This window comes from Oryx dammah, unplaced genomic scaffold, assembly GCF_014754425.2.
Source record: "Oryx dammah isolate SB20612 unplaced genomic scaffold, SCBI_Odam_1.1 HiC_scaffold_11222, whole genome shotgun sequence".
NCBI lineage: Eukaryota > Metazoa > Chordata > Mammalia > Artiodactyla > Bovidae > Oryx > Oryx dammah.
Genome location: NW_024080615.1, coordinates 36,165 through 43,530, shown reverse-complemented (window position 1 = coordinate 43,530; position 7,366 = coordinate 36,165).

Sequence of the window (7,366 nt, the reverse complement as noted above, 5' to 3'; positions counted from 1 at the left end):
GTGGAAAATAAGCATATGAAAAGATGTTCCCCATCATAGGTTATCAGAAAAATGAAAATTAAAACAATGAAATACCAATATACACCTATTAGAATGGCCAAAATCCCAGAACTGACAATGCCGAATGCTAGCAAGGATGTGGAGCAATAGGAAGTCTCACATACTGCTGGTGGGAATGCAAAAACAATTACTGTGGAGGGCAGTTTGACAGTTTCTTAAAAAATTTAATGCATTTTCCACACAGCTCAGCAGCTGCGCTCCCTAGTATTTTATTTATCCAAATGAGCTGAATGCTTATGTCCATAACAAATCCTGTGTGTGAATGTTTATGGTGGCTTTATTCATAATTGCTGAAACTTGGAAACAACCAAGATATCCTTCAGTAGGTGAATGGATAAATAAATTGTGGTACATCCACACAGTGGAGTATCATTCAGTGCTGAAAATATTCAATAAATGAGCTATCAAGTCATGATAAGACATGAAAGAATCTTAAATGTATATTACTAAATGAAAAGCCAATTTTTAAACACTGCATACAATCAATATATACTTCAAACCATACAACATTCTAAAAAGGCAAAACCACAGAGACTTGTAAAAGGTTAGTAATTGCCAGCGACTGGGGGAAGGAGGTGAAGGCAATGGCACCCCACTCCAGTACTCTTGCCTGGAAAATCCCATGGATGGAGGAGCCTGGTAGGCTGCAGTCCATGGGGTCGCTAAGAGTCGGATAGGGCTGAGCAAATTCACTTTCAATTTTCACTTTCATGCATTGGAGAAAGCAATGGCAACCCACTTCACTGTTATTGCCTGGAGAATCCCAGGGACGGGGGAGCCTGGTGGGCTGCCATCTATGGGGTCGCACAGAATCGGACACGACTGAAGCAACTTAGCAGCAGCAGCAGCAGGGGGAGGGAGGGATGAATCAGCAGAGTACAGAGAACTTTTAGGGCAGTGAAACTATTCTAGTGGTTTTCCCTACTTTCTTCAATTTCAGTCTGAATTTGACAGTAAGGAGTTCATGATCTGAGCCACATTCAGCTCCTGGTCTTGTTTTTGCTGACTGTACAGAGTTTCTCCATCTTTGGCTGCAAAGAACATAACCAATCTGATTTCAGTATTGATCATCTGGTGATGTCCATGTGTAGAGTCTTCTCTTGTGTTGTTGGAAGAGAGTGTTTGCTATAACCAGTGCTTTCTCTTGGCAAAACTCTGTTAGCCTTTGCCCTGCTTCATTCCGTATTCCAAGGCCAAATTTGCCTGTTACTCCAGGTGTTTCTTTTCCTACTTTTGCATTCCAGTCCCCTGTAGAGAAAAGGACATCTTTTTGGGGTGTTAGTTCTAGAAGGTCTTGGAGGTCTTTATAGAACCATTCAACTTCAGCTTCTTCAGCATTACTGGTCGGGGCATAGACTTAGATTACTGTGATACTGAATGGTTTGCCTTGGAAACGAACAGAGATCATTCTGTCATTTTTGAGATTGCATCCAAGTACTGCCGTTCAGACTCTTTTGTTGACTATGATGGCTACTTCATTTCTTCCAAGGGATTCTTGCCCACAGTAGTAGATATAATGGTCATCTGAGATACATTCACCCATTCCAGTCCATTTTAGTTCGCTGATTCCTAGAATGTCGACGTTCACTCTTGCCATCTTTTGTTTGACCACTTCCAATTTGCTTTGATTCATGGACATAACATTTCAGGTTCCTATGCAATATTGCTCTTTACAGCATCGGACTTTGCTTCTATCACCAGTCACATCCACAACAGGGTGTTGTTTTTGCTTTGGCTCTGCCTCTTCATTCTTTCTGGAGTTATTTCTCCACTAATCTCCAATAGCATATTGGCCCCTACCAACCCGGGGAGTTCATCTTTCAGTGTCCTATCTTTTTGCCTTTTCATACTGTTTTTGCCTTTTCATGCTGTTCTATATGATACTACATTGTAAAAAAAACATGTCATAATTCATTTGTCCAAACCCATACAATGTACCATACCAATAATGAACCCTAATGTAAATTATGGGCTTTGGGTGTTAATATAGTTACATCAATTATAGCCAATATACCACTGTGATATGTCAATAGTGGAGAAGCAGGTATACATGGAGCAGGGAAGGGGACAGAAAATATAAGGGAACTTTACTTCCACTCAATTTTGCTATGAACTGAAACTTTTAGAAGAAATAAATCTTATTCAAAAAAAAGATAAAACACATCAAAGAAAATTACAGACCAGGTTATCTTACAAAACAAAAATGACAATTGGTGAAAACCCAAATTCAGTGAATTAATCTAAAAGGAGGTAACATGGGGGCTAAGATTCTGAACTCCCAATGCAGGAGACCCAGAGACTGATCCTTGAGCCAGGAACTAGATTCCATGTGCCTCAACTAAGAGTTTGCATGCTGCAACTAAAAATTCCACATGCTGCAACTAAAAGACCCTCCACGCCAAAACAAAGGAAGATCCTGTGTGCTATAACTAAGATTCAACACAGCTAAATAGATAAATAAAATTCATATTAAATTAATGAATTAAAAATTAAGAAGAATCCTCTAATTAAATAAATTTTAAAAAATAAAAGAAAGTGGCATGGTATGTCAAAGAAAGCAAAATAAGTCTGTTAGTACGAAAAAGTGGGGACATTTTAAAATGATAATTCTATGTGTGATATATAATTTTATTTTTCTTAAATATTGTTTCAATTACCATAGTAGTGTCAGTCGCTCAGTTGTGTCCAACTCTTTGCGACCTCACAGGTTGTAACCTGCCAGGATCCTCTCTGTCCATGGGATTCTCCAGGCAAGAATACTGGAGTGGGTTACATTCCCTTCTCCAGAGGATCTTCCTGACCCGGGGATTGAACCTGGGTCTCCTGCATTGCAGGCAGATTCTTTACTGTCTGAGCTACATGGTTGACCTAGATTGTTTTTAACTACTAACAGATATTTTTAACCATATCAGCTAACACATAGCACGATGGACAGATTTGAAATACAAATAAGCAAAGCCATTGTATGGAACAGTCAGCCAAGGGAGAAGGAAAAAAGTGAAGGGGCATGAATAATCTATAAATATAGATTACCCAGACCTTCAGATAATTCTGAGAAATTCTTTGAGACTTACAAAATATTTCACCAACCTAAAGATTACCTTCAGTTATGAGCCTGAATTCACTCAAATGTCACCACATCTCTGCCAAGTACTCAGTATTTTATATAGCTTCCTTGAATGTATATGGATGAGCAAATGGTCATCGTTTATACTTAAGGAAATTAGGGGGTTTAATTTGAATCTGATAAATTTGAGATAGATATCAAAAGAAATTCATTATCCTAATGTTTTTTAAGAAGGTTGTAAACTACCACCTCAGGAGATTTTTGAGAATTTTGTCAAGACTGTATCTTTATAATGGTTTTGACGGTAAGGCTTCTACACTTATCAAAAATTATATGATTCTATATGTACACCTTAATCTTCCTATTTGTGCAGTTAATTTTCTTATTATCTAAGAAGCATACCTAAAATATGGAGTCCTTTCCAAGGTCCCCTAGACCAGTAGTGATCAGTCTTAACTAGATACTTTTCTCAATGGCCTATTTGTTGAATTTCTTATGTTGAATATAATGATCTTAAATAGAACCACCATAAAATACTATTGATGGATGTTCAAGCTGGTTTTAGAAAAGGCAGAGGAACCAAGGATCAAACTGCCAACATCCGCTGGATCATCAAAAAAGCAAGAGTTCCAGGAAAACATCTATTTCTGCTTTACTGACTGTGCCAAAACCTTTGACTGTGTGGATCACAATAAACTGTGGACAATTCTGAAAGAGACGGGAATACCAGACCACTTGACCTGCCTCTTGAGAAACCTATATGCAGGTCAGGAAGCAACAGTTAGAACTGGACATGGAACAACAGACTGGTTCCAAATAGGAAAAGGAGTATGTCAATGCTGTATATTGTCACCCTGCTTACTTAACTTATATGCAGAGTACATCATGAGAAAAGCTGGGCTGGAAGAAGCACAAGCTGGAATCAAGATTGCTGGGAAAAATATCAATCACCTCAGATATGCAGATGACACCACCCTTATGGCAGAAAGTGAAGAGGAACTCCAAAGCCTCTTGATGAAAGTGAAAGAGGAGACTGAAAAAGTTGGCTTAAAGCTCAACATTCAGAAAACTAAGATCATGGCATCTGGTCCCATCACTTCATGGCAAATAGATGGGGAAACAGTGGAAACAGTGTCAGACTTTATTTTGGGGGGCTCCAAAATCACTGCAGATGGTGATTGTAGCCATGAATTTAAAAGATGCGTACTCCTTGGAAGGAAAGTTATGACCAACCTAGATAGCATATTGAAAAACAGAGACATTACTTTGCCAACAAAGGTCCATCTAGTCAAGGCTATGGTTTTTACAGTGGTCATGTATGGATGTGAGAGTTGGACCATAAGGAAAGCTGAGTGCTGAAGAATTGATGCTTTTGAACTGTGGTGTTGGAGAAGACTCTTGAGAGTCCCTTGGACTGCAAGGAGATCCAACCAGTCCATTCTAAAGGAGATCAGTCCTGGGTGTTCATTGGAAGGACTGATGCTAAAGCTGAAACTCCAATACTTTGGCCACCTCATGCGTAGAGTTGACTCATTGGAAAAGACCCTGATGGTGGGAGGGATTGGGGGCAGGAGGAGAAGGGGACGACAGGGATGAGATGGCTGGATGGCATCACCAACTTGATGGACATGAGTTTGAATGAACTCCAGGAGTTGGTGATGGACAAGGAGGCCTGCCGTGCTGTGATTCATGGGGTTGCAAAGAGTTGGACACGACTGAGCGTCTGAATTGAACTGAACTGGAACCTGAACATGGGCTTCCCTGGTAGCTCAGATGGTAAAGGATATGTCTGCAAAGCAGGAGACCCAGGTTTGATCCCTGGATGGGGAAGATCCCCTGGAGAAGGGTATAGCTACCCACTCCAGTATTCCTGCTTGGAGAATTACATGGACAGAGGAGCCTGGAGGGCTACAGTCCATGGGGTTGCAGAGAGTCAGACACGACTGAGCAACAAACACTTTCACTTTTCACTTCAAAGCTGAACATAGAACCTCTAGAGGCCACCTTTTGGCCTCTTGACTCTGTTATAACCTAGCCCTTGGAGTCAATCCTGGTCTCTAGTTATTACTAGCTATGTCTCTTTGGGCAAGTTATGTAGTTCTTCTAAGCTTGGGTATTTTCATATATTAAATGGAGCTAATAATAATAATGCCTAGTTTATGAGATGGCTTCCCTTGTAGCTCGGTCAGTAAAGAATCCACCTGCAATTCAGGAGACCTGGGTTTGATTCCTGGGTCGGGAAGATCCCCTGGAGAAGGAAATGGTAACCCACTCCAGTATTCTTGCCTGGGGAAGCCCATGGACAGAGGACCCTGGTGGTGGAAAGTGTTGGAAACAAGTGAGCAACTAAACCACCACCACCGCTTTATGAGAGATTGCATATATGGACATGCTAAAGCCCCTAGCTGAGTGTCTGATATACAACAAGTACTCAGTCAATAGTTACCAACATTTCCTTTTCCCTATCCTTTATAGGCAACCCCAATCCCTGTCTCTAGCAAGTTATTTAGTTTTTTCTTTGCCTGCCCCAGTTAGACCAAATTGTGGGTCTAAGGGGTCAAAAATTATTCTGGTAATTTCATTTATAACTACACTTCAGTTAAATGTACTTCTACTGCCTTCCTGAGTTTTACTTAATTAATAAAACTGATTCTTTTCAATGTTCTTGTTATTTCTTATAACTTCATGGAAACCTTTACAAAATTCAAATTAGTACTTCTAATATTTCTATCCTTGAGAACAGTAAAATAAATAGAGTTAAGTTATGCTTCACTTTGCCAGACACCTCTCTGTAGTGGCATATTTTAGCAAAAAAGTGAAATTTTCACATAAATTAGATATTTCACAGAATTTAAAATTTTATCTGTCTGTTCTGATGAAACAGTTGCAAAAGAATCCACCTGCTGTGCAGGAGATGGAAATTCAGTCCCTGGGTTGGGAAGATCCCCTAGAGAAGGAAATGTCAACCCATTCCAGTATTATAGCCTGGAGAATCCCAAGGACAGAGGAGTCTGGCAGGCTACAGTCTGTAGGATCACAAAGAGTTGGACATGACTGACCACTGAGCACATGTGTGTTCTGATGAAAAAGCCCAATCTTTCCCTGTGCCAATAAGAGATAAATTGTTTTGAATACAGATGTATCCATCATATATAGAGTTATTATGTCAATAACTTTCTATAACTACATTTTATTGTTTCAAAAAATACAAAATAAGAATTGGTTTAGGGCATCATTACCTGTAGAGATCTCAGAACAAATTTGATGAAAATAAAATGCTTTTTTACTCCTTTCGTTTGTACCACAAAATGAATATGAATGCTTTGTTTGCATTTCATTTCTTTTCACAGTTGGAACTTTTTATCACTTGAAATATAAGTTGATTTTCACATAAGTAAGATAAATTGCAATGCCCCATGTAGCTCTCTCTTGTTTTCTTCATCCCTTCCTTAAAGGGGGTTTATAATTATTTACTTCAAAAAAAAAAAAAAAGTCAGTAAAGCCATTTTAAGACAAGCTCCAAAATTCAAAAGAAACTTTAGACATTATTAGAGAAAATTGTCTAAAACTGATCTTGGAGATCTTAGTGAAAACACAGTTCAAGCAAGAGAAGTCATTTTCTGCCTACCTACCATGTGCCAAGCATCACAGCAAGCCCCACAGATATTAATAAAATGTTGAATAACATCATTCTTAGTTACAAAGGGCTCATTTTGCAGAAAGAGAGGCAGAGAGCAGCCACTTAAATAATTAATAGTGTAACAGGGTTCTAGAACTATAATGAAAGTATATTAATCTTCTAGTTATAGAAAAATTGTTAATTTCATATAACTTCTCTAATTCTAGGTTTTCTGTTTGTACAATGGAGACTAGCAGTAGCCCTATCTCATAGGTCATTAAAAAGATAAAATGGGATACTCTGAAGAACTGTGACTTACATGTGGCAAGTACTCAAAAAGCTTAGCCGCCGTCATTATTTGTACTGTTGCTGTAATTGTTAGGAAGAGTCACAAAGGGTTTTACTGAGCAGGCAATATTAAAACTGGGTGTTCAGAGAGGGATGGAGAAAGACTAAGACTTTGCCCATTTGCAAAGGGCAAGGAGCACTGAGGCAGAGATAAGGACATGAGGCAAGAGACAAGTTGTGGAAGAGCATGCTGTTAAGTTTTGCGGAAGGACAAGTAACCCAAGTAAACGGAACATGGGAGCATGGGTCTGAGTGATAAGAAATGGGGCTGG